Below are 25,411 nucleotides of genomic sequence, written 5' to 3'. Positions count from 1 at the left end.
ATTAACCCAACCTCATAAAACATACTTTCAGTGCTAGACTCTTTTGTTTGTTTCCTTTCATTCTAGGGCAGACCCCTTCTTACTCTCACGTGTACTTAGTTAGAAATTCTAATGTAGAAAAATCATTTGGGAATCACTTGCATTTATCTAAGAATTATTTATTGTTTATTTTGAGAGAGAAAGGGGGGGGGGAGAGAAAGAGAAAGAGAGAAAGAGAGAAAGAGAGAAAGAGAGAAAGAGAGAGAGAGAGAGAGAGAGAGAGAGAGAGACCCAAGTAAGCTCTCAGATGTCAGCACAGAAGCCCCACACAGGGCTCAAACTCACAAATAATGATATCATGACCTAAGCCAAAATCAAGAGCCCACGGCTCAACAGATGAGGTCACCCAGGTGACCCCATCATGGTTGATTCTTAATTTGCCTACAGTAACATTCGCTCTGTGGTGGATAATTGTATAGGCTTTAAAAAATGCATATAATCATGCATCCACCACTACATTATCTTACTCACAGCTCCCTCAACACCCAACATTTCTTCAGGCTTCCCTGTGCGCATCTGACCCCCAATTCCTAGCTTCCTCTCAGGTCTTTTCTGTTTTTTAGATTTTTGCTCTTCTTAAATGGTCATGTAAATGGTATTATACAATAGGCAGGGTTTTGGATCACTTAGTTTAAAATGCTTAGGAGGATGATTATTGTGTCATCATTTTATTTTATAAAGAAGTTGTCAAATTCTTTTCCCCAATATTGCATTTCTACCAGGAGCGGATGATATTTTCAGTTGTTCCATATCCTCATTTCCACATCTTCATATCCAGAATTTGGCGTTGTCCCTTTTTCATTTTCTGAATTTTCGCCATCCTGACAGGTTTCTAGGGATATTTCCTTGTGAATTTCATCTGCAATTTGCTAATGACTGTTTAAATTGATATTTTTTCATGAGCTTATTTGCCAACTATAGATCTGTGGTGAAGTGTCTACTTAGATATCTTGCCCATTTTTTATTGGATTGTTTTTCATTCTGATTGATTGTTAATAGTTTTTATATACTCTGGGGAAATGTCATTACCGGATATGGTATTTTCAAATAGTTTTTTTTTCATTTTTTGCTGGTCTCTTCAGTCACTTAAAAAGATATTTCTTAAAGCAATATAAAAAGGTGATAAAGTCAAATGTCAATTTTATAAATTGACTATTTTTTTAGAACAGTTTAAGTTTCACAGCAAAACTGAGGGAAACTATAAAGCACTGAGTTATTATTTATAATATTAAAAGAAACTGGTGGTTTTGCAATATATTTAATTGGTCAGATTCAACTTCCAAATAATACTATACCACTCCATATTTAACATAAAGGCTTGGTGACCATATAGCTTTCTGATTCTATGGGATATTGTCGTCAGTGCTTTTTATGGATATTATTAACATGTAATATTTCTACTATATTTACATAATTATCTTTCAGAACATTTTTTTTTTAAAGGAAATAATTTTCATTTTATCTTGACCTAGTCCATATCTAATCCTTTGCATTTTGGGGTAGATATAACCTTCTTAAGATACTGTTTCTTCTGCCTGAAAAATTTTATTTAGAACTGGTTTTTAGATTAGATCCAGTGACAATGGAAGTCCTTACGTTTTGTTTGTGTGTTTCACAAAGTATTCATCCTCTTTTGAATGATATTTTGCTGGATTATAATTATAGGCTCCCTTTCTTCCCTTTTTCAGTTCATGAAAATGTCCCTTATGTTTTTGTTTGCCTGGGTTTTTATGAAAGTCAACCCTTATCCTTGTCCCCATATAGGTAATATGTTTTTTTTTTTCTTCTGGCTTCTTTTAAGGTATTTTATTCGACTTGATTTTCAGCAGTTTGAATATAAGGTATGCCTGAGATTTTGTGTGTATGCATTTGTTTTAATTTATCCTACTTCATTTTGAGCTTCTTGGGTCTGTGGTTCCATATCTGTCATTAATTTTAGAACACTCTTGGGTATTCTTTCTTAAAATGTCTCCTTGGCCTCAAGTTCTCATTCTTCACAAAACTGAGATCTTCTCACATCCCCAGGCACTGTGTTTTCTTTTGTTTCTCTTACTTTATGGTTTTTCTTTGTTTCATTTTGGCTGATTTTACTGATTCTCTCCTTAGCTGTGTCAAGTCTACCAATGAACCTGACGAAGGCATTATTTTTTGTTTCTCTAAGTTCTGCTATTTCCATTTTTTCATTTTAAACTTTTCTTATAGTGTTCATTACTCTGATGAGATTTTCCATCTGATCTTACAGGTTGACTATCTTTTCCCTTTGACTGTTGAACAACTTAATCACAGTACTTATGAAAAAATCCTGTCTTATATTTCAGTCTGGTCTGATGACTGCTTTGTCTCTTTTGATTTTGTTTTCTCTTGCCTTTTCATTTGTCTAATTTGTTGAAAACTGACACCCTCTCAGGGAAGGTAGTTACTCAGATAAATATGTTGTATTCTTAGAGACACTTCTCCTAGGCCCTCTGAGTGTGGTTTCTATGATTCTAATCAGTCATTGGACTGGATTTGAAGTTTATTGGTGTGGTCACACTCAGTCACACATACAGGTGTCACCAACTTTCAAGCCTTTTGTGATACCTATTTTTTTTACCAACTAGGCTGTCAAAGCATTCTTGTCAATGACTATTTCCGCACATTGGTTTTGGATCTTTCCTTTGCCGTATGCCTGAGGAAGGTAGATGTATCTTGCAGAACTCCCAGCTGTATTCCATTATCATTTATGCCATACTTGTTATTGTTGCAATGGGAATGGATAATGCTCTCTTGTGTTCTGATTGACCCAGTCTTAAGATGGTGTTGTGCGCCTGGGTCACAGTAGTATGGCTTTCATCACACTTGCCTTTCCTACAACTCTAGAGTTAGGGCTAGCATGGATTGCCGGTAATCCTCGGAGGTAATCCTGGTGTTTTTCCTGTTCTCTCCCCCAACTGGAACGGTTTTCTACCAGTACCCTAAGGTGACACTCTTTGCTGTCCTTCCTCTGCTGATTAAGGCATTCAGGCTTATTCCTAGGAGGGGGATGGGAATGGATGTGGATGGAGTATTGGCAGTGATGTCTGCAAACCACTCCTGACCCCCACCCAGAGGCTGCACCTCACGAAAGCTTTCTCCGGATTCTTCTGGATATTCCTCGTGAGTGTGGGATGGCATTTGTGGAGGCCAAGCATGACAGAGAGTACTTGCCCAGTGGTTTCACACTCCCTGATCCTGCGCTCAATCTTTAGCTATTAACGGAACCGTGTTAGCTGCATCTTTTTACAGGAAATATGAAGTCTGGTGGAAGTGGGTTTAGGTAAACAAGGTCCTAGTTCTCCATGCCCGGGCCTCTCTCTCCCCAAACTTTTGGTCGCTTGTTTGCTCTGTGACTTCATTTCTCTGGTGGCCTAAAAAAATAAAGTAATTTTCAGGTCTATCATTTTCCTGCTTATAAAGAGTGAGGTAATGCCATTGCTCACCTGAAACGGGTGGTCTTGTTTTGTGATCTTGGTTCACTTCCTTAAACCTTTCAGGCCGTGACTTCCAGTTTTTTTTCCCTCTTAAAAAGGGCATACCAAATCAACTCCTAGGGGTCATCCAACACTAACATTTTGCAAAACTGTAGGCTATTTCCAATACTCTACTCAGGTGGTTTGAGAAGCCCTTTTACTCCCATGTCCCTTTTGCAGAAAGGAAATAACCATAGTTCTGACCTCCTTAATTATTTGTCGTTAATAATATGTCATTTTTTTTTTCCTCTTTACCAGGGACAGAAACATGTGGCATGGTTGGATATATTTCTCTTCAATGCACATACACATCTGTGCACACACACACATACATGCACAGTCATGGGAGTGAGGCATTTCAATCGCACGCCAGGGTAGGACTCATGCTAGGGCCATCTGTCAGCTGTAAAATGTAATATAAGAAAATGCATGCAGTCGTATTTACTGAATAAAAAGTATTCTGGCACTTAGTCAGATGCATAATCTAAACACCACATTTTTGGAAGATTAAATTAAGTTGCTCCTTATTAACTCATCTGGGATCCCCAAAAGGAATTATAATTTGTTACTTTCTTAGTCCCTTCTATCGACTACAGAAAGGACCAGATTACAGTAATCCTGCAAGTATATTAAGGGTTTATATCCTTACTAAATATTTTAAGAAACAGATTACATATTGAACAGGAAAATATTTCCAATATAGCAGTCACTCAGTCAGCCTTCAGATACGTGTACATGATGAACAGAACCCATTTTATCTCCCATGTCCATAAGCTTTTATACCACCAGTCCAAGTGATAAAGCAACATATAAAGGAAGCTCAGAAACACATTATGAAGCTTCTGATGTTAAAGAAATCCTACCTTTCCCACTATGTTTTATTCATTCAAGTGTCCTAACTCGGACATTTTACTTTTGAAAATATCATGGTGAAGCAAACTGAAAACTGGTTTTAATATTCGAAAATATGAGAGTCATGCAAGTCTGACTGTTCTCTTCCTGACTTGAAGTCTTACTTTTTTTTCCGGAAATATTTGTGTGTGTGTGTGTGTGGCTTGGTTTGTGTTTCTTTAAAAGCCAAGTAATAGCATTAGAGTAAGCGTAAGGAATATTAAAATTCCTTGATGAAAACTTGAAACGGATGCTTGTAATTACTTGGTTTAACTGGCTAAGTCAATTTCTTTTTTATAATGTGTTTTAATGGTTTGATGGAAAATACCAACTTTAAAATCTCATCGTTCCATCTAATAATTGAACTCACGCTATCAATGCTGGTCTACAATTTCATAATCAACCATTATATAATTTTTCTCACTGTACCTGTTGCAGTGTCATGAGGCTGTAGGTAGAAAGATTACTGTGTGGTTCTCCCACCTACATCCTCCTCTTTGTCATCAGCAATAGAATCCCTACTTGTGGGTTACTGGCAAATTCTCCAGTGTACAACTCCATGGCTCAGCTTCCTGGCAATAAGGATGCGAAGGAAATAGAAGCAGGAGGTCTTGGGTGAGGTTTTAGGGGAGGCACTTAAGAGATGCGTGACTCAGTTGGGAAGCATCCTTTGTTACACCCGTCCCATCCGAACGCCTGCTGCCTCACACACGGAGGGACGGGGCTGCAGCAGACATTCTAGGACCGGGATGAAAAGGCTCAAAGACACACAGAAACTTGGCCCTCATCACCCAAACTACAGAAATAATGCTAGTGACTGCCTGCTTCTGCGTTTCTTGTTATAGAAGAAAAATCAACTGTTTTACCTGTAGACCACTGTAATCGGGTCTCTGGTAAAAAGAAGTCACTTGCATTTTTTAAAAATACATTTTGCTTTTTTTTTTTTATGTTTATTTACTTCTGGGAGAGTGAGAGCGTGTGTGAATGGGAGAGGGGCAGACAGAGAGGAAGACACAGAATCTGAAGCAGGCTGCAGGCTCTGAGCTGTCAGCACAAAGCCCCATGTGGGGCTCGAACCCATGAACTGGGAGATCATGACCTGAGCTGAAGTCGGACACTTAACCGACTGAGCCACCCAGATGCCCCTACATTTTTTTATCTAAACATGTGGTGCCCCCACATGAATGAAAAGAGCAGACTTTCTCTGTGGGATATCAGACACAAGAGTGTGAACAATTCCTGCTATCCCAGTCAACTCAAGACGTTTGTTGATAATATTTTTCAGTTTTGTTTTTATTGCCTGCATGTCATGTACAAAGCCCTGATAATTTTAGTTGCTTGTATTTTCTCTTCTGGAACATAGTCTTGATAACCTATACTTTGTATCCCAGACCAAATCAAAGTCTTTCTTATGAGATCCATGTTTTATTACTGGCGTTTTTTTCTTTTTTTTTTAATTTGTCTTTTTAAAGTTTATTTATTTATTTTGAGAGAGAGAGAGAGAGAGAGACAGAGAGAGAGAGAGAGATTGAGAGAGAGAAGCAGAGACAGAATTCCAAGCAGGATCCATGCTGTTACCACAAAACTGGACACAGGACTCAATCTCATGAACTGAGGGATCATGACCTGAGCCAAAATCAAGAGTCAGCCGCTTAACTGACTGAGCCACCCAAGCACCCGGATTTTTTTATATCATACACTGATTTTCTAGTTGGAAGAGGGTAGGAATGTCCCATATATGCCAAACTGTAGTTAGGGTAGGAATATCTCAATCAAAAGCTGATGATGTTAACATAGGTAAGTAATTTGAAGGAAAGGTTTGCTTTTATCTATCAACCAGGGCTATATTCAGTGGAAATTTCAGGTGCAAAAATTATTTGTAAAACCAGAGAAAATAGTTGATAATATTTCCACAATGAATGGGAAAATACCTTATACATTTTAAAAGTTTATTCATTTATTTATTTTGAGAGAGAGAGAGAGAGAGAGAGAGAGAACACACAAGAGAGCATATGACCAGGGGAAGGGCAGAGAGAGAGGGAGAGAATCCCAGTCTCCTTATTATCCATACACAGCCTGATGCAGGGCTCTATCTCACGAACCATGAGATCATTACCTTAGCTGAAATCACTAGTCAGATGCTTAACCAACTGAGCCACCAAGGTGCTTTTTTGTACATTTCTTTAATAAAACAATTTAACATATTCAAGCAACCGTTGATTTGACATAATATGCCCATAATATCTGGGGGCATCCTCCCTTTTATTAATAATTCCTCTCAAGAGTAAGTTAGGCAGCTGCTAGAATTACTGAAAACTTTTTAAAGGTTAGCCCAGAGCAGCAATTTATAGGCATCCTATAAATTTTTTTTTTTTTCCTAGATATGCTAGGCTGCTTTCTGTGAGAAAATGGAAAAGCTTGGGCCAACTAGGTAGCTGAGTCGGTTAAGCGTCCAACTCTTGTTTTTGGCCCAGGTCATGATCACATTGTCATGAGATTGATCCCTGCATAGGAATCTGCACTAAGCATGGAGCCTGCTTAAAATTCTCTCTCTCTCAAAAACAAACAGAAAAAAAAAATGCTTAACATGAAGCATGAAAGTGTATTTTGAGAATCTGTACTTAAGATGCCTTATTACTTGGGTGAACTAATCTCATAAGACAAGTTTTGAGCTCTCCAAGAACTTCCAAATCACAGAAGGCATACTGTAATGGAGGTTTTGACAACTTGAAACAGAAACATAGAAACTCAGAGACTTAGTTTCAATTCTAATTCTACCCAAGAGATTGTGAGCACAATATTTAAATATTTATGAGATACAAAATAAGTAACTTAATGTGGAACTTACTAGGGACTCAAGAAGCAAGTTGGAGTATCATCAGTCCTAGTTTTGAATTCTAGCTCTGCTAAATAATCTGTAGGAACACAGACAAATTTGTTTTCTCACTAGTAAAATGAAGCTAAAAAGAGTAACCACTTTTTAAAAAAGTTATTTTATTTTCATTTTATTTTATTTATTTATTTTGAGAGAGACAGAGAGACTGTGTGAGCAGCAGAGGGGCAAAGAGAGGGTGGGGGGAGAGCGAGCGAGAGAGCGAGAGAGCGAGAGAGAGGGAATCCCAGGCAGGCTAACAGCATGGAACCCAATGCAGAGCTCAAACTCACAAACTTGTGAAATCCTGAACTGAGTGGAAACCAAGAGTTGGATGCTTAACTGGCAGAGACACCCAGGCCCCCCTATTGTTAATTTTAGATTAGGTAATATATTTAAGGAGTTGAGCACTGTGATTTTTGCTTATTCATTTTGCATGTTGGTGGTCTTTAAGTATACTTCAGGACTTTAAACTACCTGATAATTTTAAAAAGCACTTTCATTATTTTATTTTACTTATTTAAAAAAAATTTAATGTTTGTTTATTTTTGAGAGAGACAGAGACAGAACGTGAGTGGGTTAGGGGCAGAGAGAGAGGGAGACACAGAATCCGAAGCAGGCTCCAGGCTCTGAGCTGTCAGCATGGAGCCCGATGTGGGGTTTGAACTCATGAGCTGTGAGATCATGACCCAAGCTGAAATTGGACGCTCAACCGACTGAGCCACCCAGGTGCCCCATCAAGTACATTATTTTAACCATATACTTCTATGAAAATGAAAACTTTCTCACCCATGTATATATGGAGAAAGAAACTGGGGAGAAGATTAACTGCACTCTTCACGCTAATTACACAAGTAGCAGATGATTTAATTCTAGACCGAAGCCTTTTGATTCTCTCACCATTGCCCTCATGGCACTGCCTTCACGAGCGTTCTGCCAAACTTGTTATCTCTTTTCATCCATCTTCTGACTCTTCTGAAATTCGAGTCAAAATGCCAAGCAGTGTTGTTTGAGGGGTTTTATGTGGTAAACTTGCCCCAAAGTTCATGCATGACAGTTCCCGTTCCCAGCCCCTTCGAGCCCCCACCTCCGCTCCCCATATGGCTTCCGTGTGGGTGCTATGGTTTCTGGTACTCTCTGTGAAATTTTGGCTCATTCGTTTTTGGGAAACATTTTTACAAACAACTTTGTGCTTAACAATAAAAGACAAATCTGAAAAAGTAGACCAATCTAGTGAAAGACGACTAACATGGCTTTTATATACTTGCCTTTCTTCGTAGTTTGTTGTTGTTGTTACATTTCATGGCTATCTATGTGGAATCTTTGAAACTTTTAACATACATTCTTATGACCCCAAGTGTTCAAAACCAGCCATGGGAAAACTACAAGGAAATGGTCTTTTTGAAAAAGCTGACGGAAATCAACATATGTTGCCAATTGAATGCAATACAAATTTTTAATTTGTTAATTCAAAAAAGCTACTTGAAAGGCTGTCTGGATATAAGCTATCAATACTAATAGAAATTCTCTGTTAGGAAATGAAGAACTACCGGCAGGTAAAGAATAAAGCATGGAACGACCTTCCTTTGTATATATACACACACACATACACACATATACATGTGTATATAAATTTATATTTATATATATGTAACATTAATTTCTTAATTACTTACTAGATCAGAATATTTTCAGCTCAAAGAATGTGCAGCGATAACCTGCTCCATACTGTAATTCAGTATACTAAATGCCAGAAAAATAAGTGATTTATACAAAATCAGAGACCAGAACTTGAAGTGTTTTTTTTAAACCCTGTTTTGCTGATAATTATGATTTGCAAGCGCCTAGACTTACTTTCCTAAGGCAGTCTTTTTCCTTAGGGTTACACCAAAGAAACAGTGTGGACAAATAATACATTTCTTTTAATCTTTTCCTATAATAGTTTCATTCAACCATTTATATATAGTTAACCAGGAAGTTACCCTAAGCTAATGGCCATCACTACCACGGCCAATAACTTTTAGCAAATCTTTATGAAAACCTTGATGCAAACGTTTATAAGGCTATTTTCTTTGGAAAGACCTTTCTTCTAACTTTTTATCTATGTTCTAACTTATTTTTCATTAATTTCACTTTGAATCTTACATTACTTAACAATATCCTTAAAAAAAAATCAAAGCATAAGTAAACACTTTCAAATGAAAGGAAAGCATTGGTAACATACCAAGATAGTTTTAAACTCAAATAATTATGACCTATTCATCAGGCAAGTCCTCAAAATCCCTCTTTAAACAACACTGACTATAACCACACCTATGAGCTCAATTTTCAAAAGGAAAATATCACACGAACACTTCTGGAATGAACTTCGCAAATGGGTTCATCTACCTAATCTAAAAACAGATCTCGGGACACAAAATTAGAGGGTGTGAAAAACATTTTTAAACTTTATCCCTTGCACTAGAAGACCAAATCATGGCACTGTGATCGGAAAAATACCCCAGCTATAATTAATGTCTTTCATATTAAGAGAAAAAAAAAAATCTGGCACAGATATAAAGCAATTAGATTCTTGTAACTTTCCAAACTCGACAGTTTGACCCCATTTTTTCTTTCCATATTCTAGAATTTCATTCAAAAATCTGCCTAGAGGCTGAGAGAGCCAAGTCTCAGAGAGCAACCAGATAACCATTACTCAACATTTTTCTTGAATACAGACAACACTTACTCTAGCATCACTCAGATTTACCATCCTGTTTTTTCCCATACCTCTTTCATAGCTGGGGAGAAAAAGATCAATAAAACAATTTCCCTGAGCCGCCATCTTTTTTCTTCTATGACCTGTTGCATTGAACAACTTTTTGCGTCTCTGTATGATATTCTAACTAGATATTTTATTTTGAGTGTTCACTTTCTTTTTGCAAATCATTAAGATTTATCTAGTAAGCCTATAAATGCTGGGTTACTAACTTTCTATTTCATTTTTCAAGGAAAGGGAACAGAGAGACTTGAGAACGACTTTTAATTTTCCATTTAAAAACCATTGCAGTGACAATGTGAAGGATGGCTCGAGAGAGAAAGATCAGCTAGAAAGCCTTCTAGCTAGTGGAAGATAGATTTGATGGGCACTTGACTTAAGGCAGTGACACAGGGCATGGAGAGACAGAAAATGTTCTGAAGCTGTGATTCCTCAAGCTTTACTGGGCATCAAATTCAATGTTTCTGATGTTGGGATGGGGCCTGAGAGTGTGCATTTCTAAAATGTTCCCAAGGTGACATTGATGCTGCTGGTACATGACCACACCTTCAGAACAACTGGACGAAAGCCTTTCTACTCAAAGCATGGCCTTTGTACCAGCAGGACTGGCACCCCTTGGGAACTTACTAGAAATGGAGACTATCAGGCACAACTCCAGTCCTATGGTATTTAAATCTGTGTTTTTACAAGATCCTCAGGTGGTTCCCATGAAGATGAAGGTCTGAGATGTAGGGAACTGGTCTAAAATGAAGAACAGCTAGGATCAATGAAGATTGGAAGGAATGCAGGAGACTGTCTAGCATGACTCGAGCTACCAACTGAAGTATTAGGTACAAAGTGCTGATGGTGCTTAGTAAGCTTCTCCTGCTCACAGCTGGAGACCTGACAAAATTTAGTAATTTAATAAAATTCTCACAAAACCCCCAATTCTAATACAAAAGAGAAGATTATGCATAAGGCTAGTCCCAAAATACATGCAAATGACATATCCAGGTCATGCAGCTCCTCTCCTGAAAATGGAGCATGGAACCAGGCTTTCTCTACCAAGTCCTTGCTGGGCACATAGGAAAAAAATTCAGTTCCTGGCTCTGATTCTGGACCTAGGTTTCCATCAATTCTGGTAGGAGATCGAGTGTTAGGCCAGAGAGCTAAACCATCTCCTTCCTTCCTACAGGTAAACCCACCTCTTATTTTGTGTCTTAACAAAAATGGAAAGTAACAGCCGTATTTTTTTTTTATGAGCCAGTGGCTTATTAAATTCAGCAAAGAGATTCAAACACAATATAAAAGCAGGACTGTTCCTCTGTTCTATAAATGTGCTGCTCTTCACAATTTTCTGTTTTGGGAAAAGATGAAATTTGGGCCAACTCATCTGTCTCCGAGAACAGGACTCCGTAAATGATGTCAGGAACCAAGAATTACAGTCAGAAACATTCTTAAAAGATGAGTGGCTGAATATATGCTCCACTCATCAGTGGGGTATGGCAGGCACTGAGCAAACAGCCCACATCCAGATCCAGGCCCCCTGCTGAGTGGCTGTGAGATTTGGGGGAATTTGCTTCATGTCTCCAAATATAAGTTTTTTCATATCAATCTTATATGTATTTTGGCACATGGTTTATGTGAGAATTAAATGAGATAATATGCAAGGAAGCCCTGTACCTGTAAGTTAATTTCTCAGCATCGTTAAGTACCTCCTGTCTTTTCTTGCCCATCGGCCACAATAAATATGGCAGAAGTAAATATGCCATATTTTCTTGGCTACTGCAGAAAATCTAGACCGGATCAGAAACAATAGGCCAAAAATGTAAGCACTGCATTTTTCAACCGCTGGGCTACATACTGACGGGCCAGGAACCCTTCTTTTCAGATGAGCTAGCCCATTGCACTCAAAAACAATACATAAACAGGTGTTTATGTGCAAACTTTTACACTGGTGATTATAAGACAAAACACTGAAATGAGCAGGCCCCGTGATGCTCTAACACAATTCGTGCTGCTTATAAACAAGAGACAAACAACTTTGCGGGACATCGAACTGCCACAAAAGATATGTGTTTTTTCACCAAGTATTAAAACTTTGCTCTGTTAATATTCAACACAACACTGTCAGGGGGGAAGAAAAGTTCTTTTCAAACAGTGACACAGCACAGAGTTGACCCAAATATTTTGATTGATGGTGTATTTATACAAACTTATCAAATAGTTATTCCGTAATAATGATAGCACATTAATTTTTGCAGTCTCTTTAGTTGTATGCTCAATCTCTTAATTCATTAACCGAAAAGTCAAGTGTCTGAAAGTTTAAGGGGGACAACAAGAGAAAGGGAGAGACCGAAAACTCCATCAAATTGTCCCTCTGTTGAAGGAACCACAGAAGGGAGAGGAGCGGAGCCCAGAACTGCAAAGCAATAGTACAGAGAGAGATCCGTTTCCTTGTCCACACCCGCAATGTTGTCTTCCCCTTGAGTAACTTTAATACAAGCTTGATTTTGTCTGGTGCCTGAAATGAAGGGGCCTCCCACCTCAGCAAGGTTAGGGAGGGTGGAGAAAATGAGAGAGCCAAGATTATGCCAAAGTAAATATCCACAGAGAGGACACGCTCTCTTTGACCTACATAGGGAGTTAGGTGAAGTAGCTAGGAAATGTACCATTAAATGATATGGTGGCAAAGGAATACAGTGTTCTTCCCTTTACCATTACATTTCTGGAAATAATTTACCTTGAAATATTCCCTGAAGTGTGGTTCTCTTACTGTGTCAGAGGAAAATATAGAGTACAGAGACTGTATATTTGAACATGAATGTCTATTAGAGCCAAGAGGTGCAACTTTACCTTAGGTTTCTGGTTGCCATGTAACATACTTGTGTTTTCTCCCTCCCAATAAAAATAAATTACCTCTCTGGACTGTTGAGCTCTATTCTGCCAATCTCTCTGTTGCCCCATCAAAGTAAAACTATTAGGAAAAAAAAAAAAAAAGAGTGAGAAGTGCCTAGACTGCAAGCGGGAAGAATTCTCTTGAGTGTCTGGGTCTGGTCAGAGCCTCTCAGGTACATGTGACCCTTATATCTGTCGCCGTGACTAAGGTGACAAAGTCACACTTGTCACAGGCTTGGGCATTAGAGTGTCAGGAGTTTAATAAGTTTCAGCGTGTAAAAAATAAAATACAGATTTAATAAAGGTTAAAACTTAGGAATGTCAACTTGTATGAACAAGAAAAAACTCTAGATCCCTGTCTCTCTTTTTGTGAGACAAAATACTCTAGAAAGTGATATGATGCAAGCAAAAAGTTTTAGGGGCTTGTCCTTATAATCCCAGAGCAGAAGAAAACCAAGCCATTCCAGATCACTTAAGTTTTGAGAGGTGTTTGTTTCGTTTAAACTTTCATTACTGGGCATCGCTGATTTTTTCCACACTATAATAAGAAAGGGGGGGTTGTATGTATAATGATACATAAAACATCTGTGAGTTGTTTTGAATCGCAAAGTACACATGTATTTTAAGTATATCTTCCAGTTTTCACAATCTTTTATTTTCCTCGTCCACTATGGTAAGGGTAAAGCCAAGTAGATTCTTTCCTCTCTTCTACAGTGGATTTCCAGCAGCCAACCCCAAATGGAAAGGAATTCATGTGTTTGTAGCACTGTATAGCTACACAGTGTTTATTGCTCTTCAAAGAAAAAGAGCAGAATGAATATTTATTGGTTTGGGATGGTGATTCTGGGGGATTCAGTGCATAGTGGCATGCCCTCTATCTCCACGTAGAATAAAATTTCACATTAGATAAAATGAAATATTGCTTCGCTACATTTCTTAGGCACACGTTCTTGGTGTGTACTTTTTAAAAAAGTGGGACTTTTTGTCAACAAAACGCAATTTCAATCTGCACTCTGAGTTTTAAATTCCCTTTAAACACCTTTCTGCAAATATTTGGTTTCTATGGATGCTCACCCTCACTGTTTGCATGGGGTTTTGATGCCAGAAATGAATGAATCAGAAATTTGCTGACTGTATTGGCCAAAGGGAATGGTGCATTTTGTCTTATTCATCGACAGTGCCAGGATGTATTTATTTGCACAACACCGAAATGTGGCACTGTGCCTCACAACAAATTGGTCTACAGCAAATTCAATACTGTTGGTAATATGGAAGAAATGCTTCAGCACCAGATTTTCTTTTATATAAAATTGTGTGGAAATTAGGTTCGTAAAACTATCACAGGATGTGAAGGAGTCTGTTGAAGTGAGTGGAAAGCATCAGATGGATCCTTGGCAAAAAGGAAACTAAAGTGTTTCTGCTTGGAAGGAACAGAGGGTAAAAATTAAGGAACGGGAGAAATAATAAAAGCTTAGAGAGACTTTAAGGGAAAATGCACATGTTTTACATTAAGTATCTCTATTGTCAATTACAGAATGTGCTTAATATTTAATTAAAGGCTGGGGGTGCCTGGGTGGCTCAGTCAGCTAAGCGCCTGAGTCTTGATTTCAGCTCATGTCATCATCTCACAGTTTGTGATACTGAGCCCCAAATCGGGGTCTGTGCTGACAGCAATGGTGCCTGCTTAGGATTCTCTTCCCCCACCCCTCTCTCTATGCCCCTCTCCTCCCTCCCTCCCTCTCCCTCCTCTCTCCCAAAATAAACATTAAAAAATGTATTTGATAAAGGCTGAAAAAGAACATGTAAACTAGTATAGGAAGTTTAGAAAATAATTAAGCAATGATTTAACAAATTGTGGATTGTGGGGTATAGGACAAGGAATTAAGAAAATTTAAGATGAGGGGAGCCTGGGTGGCTCAGCTGGTTGAACATTTGACTTCATGTCAGGTCATGATCTCGTGGTTCATGAGTTTGAGCCCGGAACTGGGCTCTGGGGTGACAGCTCAGAGCCTGACCTGCTTCAAATTCTGTATCTCCCTTTCTCTCTGGCTCTCCCCCACTTGTGCTCTGTCTCCTTGTCTCTCAAAAACAAATAAACATTAAAAATATTTTTTAAAAATTATTACAAAAAAGCACAAGATGAATTTTTGGCTTAATAAGTGAATTAAGGAGGCCAACATGGGAAGAAAAGATATGGGTATAATAGCTCTCTACTGAGTTTCATGGTCTCGACAAAGAAAAACAGAATTATATCAAAGAAGAAGGGAATATAAATTAGAGGATAAAAGGAAATTTTCTTCGTAAAACACTGGTAATGCCACCTTCTACGATTGGAAGAACTTTGAGATTCTTAATACTAATCTGTATATGAGATACAAACTGTTAACCATATTCACCACAAGACTTTTTGTTTCATATACATGTATGGATGTTCAAGGCAGAATGGAAAAACAAAAACTGATTCATAATAAATTATTTAATTCTAATAAAAATAAAACATACGGATCAGTAACAAATAGCTAACATTTATGGAGCAATTAGTATGTGCTGGGCATTTGCTTAAGCTTCAAAGCAATTGCATATGGCAGACACAATTACAACCACAGTTTACATAGAGAACTGAAACCAGACCTGGTTAACTGTCCAAGTTACAGATCCAGTAATGGCAGAGCTGAATGCTGATCTCTGTAACCACTCTGTAACACCACCCCTGTTTTAACCACTTGCAGTGTGTGTAGGATTAAGTCACCATTTTCTTAAGAAAACCTCGTTTTCTTTTCATAGACCTTCAAGTTTTTAAATAGGAGTGGTTTGGAGATAGACCAAAAGAAAATGAACACAAGTATCTCACTTTGAACAACTTGAAAGAGGCCGTTTTTCCTTTTCTTGGCGTTATTAATGTATTAAAAATAATTTGGTAATTATAGATTTTTACACTCCTTTTTTAGTATATGTTTAGTCTGGTCTTTGAATGTCAGATCTGTGAATATGTTCCTAGAACCGCCTCCATAGAAGGCTGTTCTTTTTCAACTCGATGTAAAATGACAGCAGAACTTTATACACTTTTCATTACTTCCCAGCAGGTAGAAGTAACACTTTAGAGAGAGATCACAAGAGACCGATTTATAAAGACAGGAAGGAGTTGAGAAAAGAGAAAAATGAGTATGTTTCAAGCACAGTTTGGAAGAAACATCAAGAGTCCCTGGGATCAATTTGTTGTAGAAATACGGAGAGCAGTAAGACGCCGATGACGACCTTGGCTTTTCTTGCTTGGATGTCAGGTGTGAGAGAAGATTGAATAGACAGACCTTGGAGTGCATGAGTCACCCTTAATTTCAGTTTGTTTTTACTCCTAAGGAGCCTAAATGAGAATCTCATATCTATTTACCTTATGTAACTTGTCTGGAGTACATGATGCTGTTGGACATTTCCCCTTCTAAGTCATAACCCCCCTCAGCTTTTGTACAGCACTATGCCTTACTCATCCCACTCCTTCTTTGTGATTCTTCTCAAAGCCCTGATTTCTATTTCTTTGCAATCTCTGTACATGTTAACTTTCCCCAGAATCCCAGCTTCGATACAAGGAAGAGCAGAGATTTTCAAGTCAGTCCAATATGTAACCCTATTTCTGCACCTCCTTTCACCGTGAACATATGCAGTCCCTCCTTCAACAACTTCCAAACCCCTGCGACGGTGCGGGTCTGGCTCTCAATTATTAATCCAACCTCATCCATGACAAGTCTCTTCTACTTCTCTTGTACGCTCCCTCGACTCTGGGCTTCAGCCCTTCTGATTTTTTTTTCCCCCAGTGATCCAAAGGAATGCTATTTTTTTCTCACATGGACATATTTTTTTGTGGCTGTGTGTCGCACAACCCTAGTTTCTCTTGGAGGAAACTGAATTATTACCCAGGTCAGACGAGGCGTTAATGCCACTGCATCCGTGATATCTTCCTGACGCCTTCCGGTTAGGGTTAGGGCAGCTCCTATAAATGCCTGATGCTCCCAGCATTATGATGGCTATGGAATTTCTCCTCCAAACTTGGACATCATTGAAGGTTGCAAGAGGTGCTATTGTAATTCTGCCAGTGAAACAGATACAGGCTGTGACTGCTCCACTTCCTGCAAGCTCTGCTTTCTCAACCATAACATTTTTAATTTGCTAACCAGTTCTGTTTGTAACACAAAATACTCCACGGGGAATGGGTATAGTGACGTTCCTTTTACTTCACCCTTCTAATGTTTCTCCTGATGATTGATGCATAGTGGTACTCTAAAGTATGCATATTTTCTTCTATTTCTTACAAGATCTGTATTCATAATTATTTTTTCTAAAATGACATTTTCCTGGGGTGCCTGTGTGGCCTTGTTGGTGAGGCATCAGACTCTGGATTTTGGCTCAGGTCTTCATCTCAGAGTCGTGAGACTGAGTGCCGCTCCAGGCTTTGCACTGAGCATGAAGCCTGTTTGAGAGTCTCTCTCCCTCTCTTTCTGCTCTTTCGCCACTCACAGCCTCTCATAAAAATAATGAAAAAATAAAATAAAATTACATTTTCTTTAGGTTTGTGGTTTATAGACATGATCTTTTTTAAATGAATTGAGTGGCTCAAGAGTACTGAATTTTAATTAAAATAATTTGGTGACGGTTCTCCAAATTCTTTAACAACTTTATTTTTGAGAAAGACAGAAGAGAAAGAGAGGGAGAGAGCATTAGCAGGCGAGGGGAAGAGAGAGAAGGAGACAGAGAATCTCAAGCAGACTCCACATTGTCAGCACACAGCTCCACTTGGGGCTCGATCTCACAAACTGTGAGATCAGGACCCGAGCTGAAATCAAGCGTCAGATGTTTCACTGACTGAGCCGCCCAGGTGCCCCTCCAAAATTTCTATGTAGAAAATCCTACTTGTGAAAAATAACATTTTTGGTCTTTCTCAATCTTGATTTTTTTTTTGTTTGTTTAACTTATTGAATTACCTAGCATTTCTAGTACATAAATTAAAAACAATGGTATTGGTAGTCTAGAACCTAATAATATTGTTAGCAATCATGTATATGTAAACATAATAGTATTAAGTATACATTCAATATTATCAAAAGCTTTTCAAGTTCATTTCTGCCATGTCTTAATATCATCCCTATTTTCTAAGTATTTGTCAACCTATTTTTTTGTGAAAAACACCAAATATAGAAAAATGCATTAGCTATATATATATATATATATATATATATATATATATATATGCATAACTCACTAAGCATAAAGTTGTATGCACAATTTAATAAGTAATTAAAATGTAAAATGTATATAACTCAAAAAATGTGTATAGCCCAATAAATAACGCATTACTACCAGAATCATCCACATTGTTCACAGTAGTTTTAACCCTCCTTCTCTCTCCCTTCTATGATCACGATTGATATCACTGTGTAGATTTGTAGTCTTACCACCTATGTACTCCCAGACAAGATTTATGTGTTGCCAAACATATAATCTTATTTTGAAGGTCTTTGAACCAAATAAGCATGGAGCAAAGCTTTATGTCAGTAGCATGCTCTTGAATTGAACTGGTTTATTATTTACGCTGATGTTTGTTAAGTAACTTTTTGTAGTAAAGTAGTTACAAATCTTAGTCCTGTGACACTTTTTATTCAGATAAACTCTTGCAGATGGGCAAAATAATTTCCAGTATACATCCTGTCACTGGCAGTGCTGGGTCATAGGTGTATTACCATGGTTAGTAGAGTACGTCTATTTTTCGCAGTTATTCTGATTTACATTCTTATCAGCATGATAAGTTTGTTGGTCCACAATATTAAAAAAATATTTTAGCAGCTTACTGAGGTTTAATTTACATGGCATAAAATTCACTTGTTTCAAGTGTGAACTAATTAAAGATTTTTAGTAAATTTATTGAGTTTTGCAGCACATATCATCAATATGGTGATACGTTTTATCACCATTACACAATTTTATTATTATTATTACTTTTTAGTGTTTATTTTTTAGAGAGAGAGAGTGCGAGCAGGGGAGGGGCAGAGAAAGGGGGGGACAGAGGACTCGAAGCAGACTGCACTGACTGCACAGTGCCCAATGCTCAAACTCAAACTCCTAAACCCATGAGATCATGACCTGAGCTGAAGTTGGATGCTCAACAGACTGAGCCACCCAGGTGCCTCATCATTGTACAATTTCTTATTAAAATTTTTTTAATGTTTACTATTTATTTTGAGAGGGGGGAGGGGCAGAGGGAGAGGGAGAGGAAGACAGAGAATCCCAAGCAGGCTCTGTACTGTCAGCGCAAAGCCCAATGTGGGGCTCAAACTCACCCACTGTGAGATCATGACCTGAGCTGAAATCAAGAGTCAGATGCTTAATCGTATGAGCCACTGCAGGGCCCCATCATTATACAGTTTTAAAACATTCCTTTCACTTGAAGAATATCCTTCATGGCCATTGCAGTCCCTCTCCATTGCCACTTCCAGCCTTACTTCTGCTTTTTTATCTCTACAGGTTTACTCCTTCTGAAATTCCGTATTTTCTTACAACTCATGATATATAGCCACAGCTATACACACCTTATATCTCACTTATATCTATCATCAACTTAGTGCGTGTTTTCCTTGTTTTCCTTGTTCAATTCCTTGTTCAATTTTTTTTCCATTTTCCTATTTGATTTTCTGTGTATGTTGAGAGATTTGTTGGAATTCTAAAATCTCCTCTTTTATGAGTGACACATATTACAAACACCATTCATTCCACGACTCTTAAGCTAATATGGTCTTCTCTGGATGAACACAAGTTTTTAACTTAGTATAATGAAGATTATCTCTTTTTTTTTTGCCTAAGAAATTCTTCTCTATATTAAAATTGTGAAGATAGTCTCATATAATATTTTGTTAAAACTTTATAGTTTTGTTTCCATAGTTTGTTCTGGAATCCATCTGTAACCAATTTTTTATATGTTGTTTGGATATCGTTCTATATCATATTTTTCCATAAGTATATCCAATTTTTTCAGCACATTTTTTCAAGAGGCCCTTCTTTTCTGGCTGATCTACCATAACTTCTTTGTCATATATCAATCGTCCATGTAGGACTGAAGGCATGTTTCCCTGTAAGTACTGTTATAACTAAATCGCACAAGTGTCAGAATATAGTTTCATTCTTGTTTATTCAATTTTTTAAAAAAATTATTATGATTTTCTTACAACCAATGATAATTTACATATTCCTTAATTTACAATAGAAAGCTTTTACTAAATTTTTGATATTATTACTTTCAGGCTTATTTGTACGGTTATTGAAGAACTTGCTCCTCATGACATAAATCCATTGGAATTTAGACTAATGCAAAATTGTTATGCCTTACTGGTGGACTAAACTTTAATTTTCAGTGATGTGATCCTTTAAGAAAAAAAATGCTTTTTGCCTTAGAGTCTATTTTAAATGAATACAACTACACTATATTTCTTTTCGTTGCTGTTTGCCTGGTATATCCCTCCACGTTTTACTATCAACCTTTCTATTTCCTAATGTGGAACATATGTCTTTTTTTGAATGTTGCATATTTGTAGTTTTTAATATCAACTGTGTATTTTCTCTTTTGTTTTAACTGAAGCATTTAATCCACCTTCATGTAGTATAGTTTTTGATACACCAAGGTTTAAATCTTTTATTTTATTTTATGCTTACTATTGTTCTTGCTCATTCTATTCTTGCTTTTTTCTCTTTCATGCTGAGCCTTTTTGGTTTTTTTCTTCAACTATTTGAAGTCTTACTCATATTCCAGTCTTTTTCTTCACTCAATAGAAAATACAACATCCATCCTTACCAATGTAAAATTAATACTTCTGTTTCTCAAACCAAAGACCTTAGAACACATCAGCTTCATTTAAACCCTTTCAAATAACTTGTCATTATTGTTTTATATTTTCAATTCAGTTGCCTTTCTAAAACCTCCACTAGTTGTTATTGTTATATTTATTTGATATTTATACATTTATGTACATCATCATCACTTCTTTGAGCTTTACCACCTCCTACCTCAAATGTGTTCATTGAACTTTCTCTAGTAAATGTCTGCTGATCCCAGACTCTCTCATTTATATGCTCTCAACTTTCTCTAATTCATTTTCATTTGTAGAAGTAATTTTATTTCAGTACATTAAAGATAGCGAATTACTATTCTCTGATCCCGTCTTTCCTTATAAGAAGTTGTAACCTTTACTCTACTTTCTGTAAGGTACTTATCTCCGTAACTTCCATATAAGATTTTCTAATTATTTTGGTTAATGGCATTTCACCATGTCCTATCTATGAATAATTACATACACTTAGAATTTAGATTGCTTTTGTATTTTAAGTTTATTTTTTTGAGAGACAGAGAGAGAGAGAGAATGAATGAATATGAATGAATATGAGTGAGTGGGGGAGGGCCTGAGATATGGAAAGAGAATCCCAAGCAAGCTCTGTGCACAAGCCTGAAGCGGGACATGAGACGGGATCTCACCAACCATATCATGACCTGAGAGCAGCAATTAAAGAAGTCAGAAGCTTAACCAATGGAGCCACCCAGGTGCCCCTAGTCATTGTTTTAGATCTGTGTTGTGATTTTATAGGTTCCAATTCTCTGGAGAAGTTTTGTTTTCCTTTAAATGTATTTAAAAATATTACATGCATGTATATTTTACTATCTGGTCTAATAATTTCAATATCTGACTCTCACTTTGTTTTGCATTAACTCCTTATCTTTATCATGACTGCTTGAATTCAGTCGTGGCAACTTTTTGTCTTGTGCTTGGTTTTCTTTGCCTGGTGCTCTGTGATGACCTTAACAATGACTTCTAGATGTACCCTAGGTTTAAAATAAGGCCTCTTTTCCAGAGAGTATTTGCATTTTCGTTTGCTTTAACCAAGTACCTGAGGTACTGACAGAAAAAGTTTAAATAAATCCATGCTTCACAATTTAAACAGAAAAAGTTTAAATAAATCCATGCTTCACAATTTAAACAGAAAAAGTTTAAATAAATCCATGCTTCACAACTGTTTGACTACTCAATCAAGTAAATTCATGTACTATCTGGCCAGGGGTTGAAAATCTCTTGGGGCAAAGATTCAGCTTCCCCCAACCCTCACCATGCTCTAATCAGAACTGTAAGTTTTCCTGAAAGGACACCTATAATCTTATTATCCTAAAGGGTACAGTCCAAATGTCCTGTGCCTAGATTATGTATGGGTAGCTTTCGATCCCTCCCAAGCTTGGGGGGTCAGAGTTTATTAGAATGGATTTAGGTCCCCTTGGCCTTTTGAACCTTCACCACTACAGTTTATTTCCTTAGCTTTACTTCATGATTGGCAAATATATTCAGAGCAACAGCAACTTCTTCAGATTACTTTCCAGTGTTTAAGATAGATATTCATACTTTTAAGAAAATGTTTTGTTTTGCTTATGTTTAACCCACATTTTAAACTAATTTGATATCAGTGTTGGCCTAAAAATGTGTTAGCAAAAATAATAATCCTGTATTTAAAATAATTAAGAATGGAGATTTGATTCTAAACACATTTAACTATACAGAGAAACCATAAATTAGAGAAATTCATTCAACCAAGATTGAAGTTATCCCAAGGAAGTGCCATAGGCTAGATTGGTTCAGAGACTTGAGACTATAAATAGGGGTCAATGAAACATGAATTTGGTGCAAGAGTAAGGTGAAAATATAAGAAAAGTGAGGAATAATAAAATTTAGTTAGATCAATAAATTCTATAGTGAATTGGGATTGCTATCGAAATTCAGGAAATGGGGAGAGTGAATTTTTTCTTTTAGAGAACTTACTATTTATTGGAATGCCAAAGTCTAAGTTTTGAACTTGGCAGTGGTGGCTGAGGTGTAGGAGAGAGTAAGATCACTGGAGAATTAGAAATACAAGGAGAAATGAAATAAACATGCCCAACACAGACAAGTTTTTGTAACAAACCACTAACCTAGGTCTGACTCCCATTGCTAAGAAGTAATTGACCTGGCCTCTTGCAAGGCAGTTTACATAATGCATCCTAGTTTTATTCTCCCTGGAGATAATTAGGTCTTTTACTGCCATAGAAACCCTAATAATTAAACTCCACTTATTGAAGTATAATGACTAAAACAATACTTCTCAAATATACCACATTATTAACTACAAACAGGATTTGCCTGAATGCCCCAAGTTGAATTTTTGACACATTGATTGTAGGATTAACAACAAGATAAAAATATCTTAATAAATGATCTATCAACTAAAGTGGATTCGCCTTATGTAGTATGGTACTAGATGTAATATAATGAATACATATTATTGATACAAATTTGAGAAAATAGTTTTTTTTCTCAAAAATTCAGCCAGTCTTCAATTTTAATGTTTTGTCTTTCTGTATTATTTGCTTTATAAGTATTTTTTTTTTTTTTTTTAGTTCAGTTGTTTAACAAATAATGTTTTAGGGGCACCTGGGTGGCTCAGTCACTTATGCATCCAATTCTTGATTTTGGCTCAAGTTATGATCTCACTATTTGTGAGTTGGAGCCCTGCATCCAGCCTTGCTCTGACAGCCAGGGGCCTGGTTGGGATTCTGTCTCCCTCTTTCCCTGCCTTTCCCCCACTAGCTATCACTCAAAAAACATAAATTTTAAAAAATAATGTTTTATTATTTACTTTACCGTAGTTTCTACCATAAGTACTAACATTTTTTTTTTTGTAATTAACAATTGCACAACCCATTCTACTCTAGGATTTAGAAAATGTAGATTGTTTTCAAAGCTTTATTTTAAATGCCTTACATGGTATTAATATATTTCACATTGACTTAGATCATGAATTAGGATTCATTCCTGCTTATTAATGTTTTTTACCTTGATTCTTATTTTAATAGTTTCTCTTTTAAGAATTATAAATAGGTTGATTTTAAATAGATATATCAAGTAACTATTATTTTATTTATTTATTTATTTTGAGAGAGAAGAAGAGCATGGTAGGGGCAGAGAGAGAGGGAGAAATTCAAGCCGACTTCAGGCCATCAGCACAGAGCTTGATGCAGGGCTTGAACTCACAAAACTCTGAGATCATCAACTGAGCCATAATCAGGAGTCAGACATTTAACCGACTGAGCACCCAGGCACCCCCAAGTAACTATTATTTTTAATAGATACTGCTTCTCTGTGAAATAATCCTATCTGTTCTATTTCAGAACATTCCCATGGTCTAGAACTACCTTCCTTCATAAAATTACAGGGAATGGAGAGTTTTCCTTGAGCTATATACCCTTGGGGCACAAATTTAAGAATATTTAACTGGTAAAAGGTAAGAGTCCTAGGATTTGATATTGAGCTTATCTCTGCAGAAACCAGCCCCATGAACTATGACAAGTCTCTTAAGCTTTCTAAGTGCCCCATTTCTCATTTATAAAAAAGAGACCATATTTACTTTAGTGCCACCCTCAAAGGATAACATACTAAATAAGACAAGCATAGGAGTCAAGACTGAACAAACTAAAAGCTATTATGGACATGAAAAGTGTTCCTTATACATTGTCAGCCATTCACAACTCTGCTCATTCAATGAGCCCTATGAAAAGCAGTTTCACATTAACAGCAAGAATCATTCTTAAATGACTGCAGCGCTCATGAGAACGAAATATTAGAGTTCACTGTGCATAGTATACTCTGAATGACATGAAAGGTGAAAATCTGAGCTCTGTTAATGTCCACTGTAGGGCTAAGAAATAATTGGATTATTGGAGATTTAAAATCATGGGGGAAAATTATGTCATTAAAAAAATGACGAATTCAGTTAAATTATTTTCCATTCTCAATAGTAACTCCTGCAGGAGAAAGCATTCAAATATTTTCATTGCTTAAAAAATTAGGTACCATGGTATGACCGATACACAAATTTCTATAACTTGCAAGAGTTATACTTATAATTGTTTCAATAAAATACTATCCTTCTTAATAACTTTCTTTTTTGGATTTTTTCCTAATATTTCATTTAGATACACCATTGATGTCTGAGTCTGGTTTTACTAAAACTCCTCAAGGAAGAAGTTGATAGATCCATGACGTGGATTCCTTCTTTGCCAAAGCTCTTGGACTTTTTGTTTTCAGCAATTTTGCATCGATCAGATGACATATGGAGACTGCTTCATATCACTGCTAGTGATTTTTTTTTAATTTCGAAGACTTTTATTTTTTATGAGTAGCTTAATAAAATGGCATGCCTGTACATGTGTGGGAAGAGTGATTTTATGTCTATAGATTATTTAAAATCTGATTGGCATTTGTCCCATTTCATTAGAAAGCTATCTTACTAAGATATTAAAATAATTATATAAGCTCCGAGGCACTAACAAGATTGTTCCGTTTTTATTTCACTGGTTGCTATGCTCCCCACAAAAAAATATATCGGAACCACACACCTGAAGTCATCAGTAATACAAAAATCTTTCCTTTGGAG

The sequence above is a fragment of the Panthera tigris genome, chromosome A2, assembly GCF_018350195.1.
Source record: "Panthera tigris isolate Pti1 chromosome A2, P.tigris_Pti1_mat1.1, whole genome shotgun sequence".
NCBI classification, from domain to species: Eukaryota; Metazoa; Chordata; class Mammalia; order Carnivora; family Felidae; genus Panthera; species Panthera tigris.
The sequence above is the reverse complement of the archived record's forward strand: the minus strand, read 5'-3'. Positions refer to the sequence as shown.